Source organism: Haliaeetus leucocephalus, unplaced genomic scaffold, assembly GCF_000737465.1.
Source record: "Haliaeetus leucocephalus isolate CR32 unplaced genomic scaffold, Haliaeetus_leucocephalus-4.0 Scaffold251, whole genome shotgun sequence".
Classification (NCBI taxonomy): domain Eukaryota; kingdom Metazoa; phylum Chordata; class Aves; order Accipitriformes; family Accipitridae; genus Haliaeetus; species Haliaeetus leucocephalus.
The window spans coordinates 7,824,956-7,826,225 of NW_010972687.1; positions in this window are offsets into that span (position 1 = coordinate 7,824,956).

Genomic DNA, 1,270 nt, shown 5'->3' on the forward strand with positions numbered 1-1,270 from the left:
CGAGCCGCTCCGCCGGGCAGCGCCGCCGCGCAACCCCCGCGCCCGGGCGAGGCGGCGGCGGCGGCACGAAGCTAGCCCTCTTCCCCCTCCTCAGCCCTGGAAGAAAGGGAACTGCTCGAGCCAACTTGTCAAAATAATGCGGCTAATTACCCCTGATCTCCTTTAATGGAAAGCTGCTCTGCACGCCACAAAGGAGCAAATGAGGGATCTGCAGCACCAGCCCGGGAGCGCTGGCATTTTCTTCCGCGGAGGGCCGCGGGGATATGTGGCTCCGGAGGAGCCTCCCAGGTTTCCGCGCTCCTCCCGCGCAGCAGCGGACTCCCAGGGGAGAACCAGAGCGCCCGCGGAGCTGCGGAGGACAGCGGCGGGAGCAGCAGCCCTCTCCCTCCAAAAAGCTGGAGGACATCCCAGCCCTAGCAGACCTTGTCATATTCCGCGGGGGGGGCTTTAGCTCTATAAACCCAAGTCGTCTTCAAAACAGATTCTTTTCCTGGCAAAATGCCCTGCCACTTGCAGGACTTTAACGTGCACAGAGAGGGGAGAGTTACACTGAACAGTTTTTAGCCAGGCCGGACAACACCGGGTCTGTGTAAAGATATAGCTCAAGTCCTGCATTTGGCAGAAGGCAGGGCATTCATTTTCATGATCTCTGCCATCGGGTCTTGTGGAAAAAAAGCTGAGCGACACGATCTCTTTGACCCACTGCTGGAGCAACAAATTTATTAGAGATATAGGCGTGAGAAATGAAAAGGAAGTAAAACAATTCAGGCTCATTGTATGTCTTTCTTTCATACTGCTAATCCGGTTTACACATCACGCCTACATGTCTCAATAGGGCTTTATACACTGTGGCAAAGGCAGAACAAAATAAAAGGTGTGTGTGTGTGAGTGCGTGCGTGTGTGTGCATGTGTGTGTGAAGTAAGGATAAAAACAGAGAAGCCCAAGACATTTTAATTCAGAGTGGGCTGCCAGTTTTGTATCTACCGGCTCTTGAAAGCAAATAGGTTTTAAAAGATTCCTCCGCCTCCCCCTCCCTCCTCAGCCCTAACATTTCTCAACAATACTACCTCCTGTCCAGATACAGTGTTGGATTATAATCCAGATGCACAATGACCCTAATAGCCCTAACCAGAAATTAGATACACCTATCAGCCTGATGCCGAAATGATGTGGGACCCTCCAGCCAGAACTGGTAAATGCTATCTGGTTGGTAGCTGGCAGGTAGCCACCCTGGCTCCAACGTTTCTTTTAGAACCACCTGATGACACC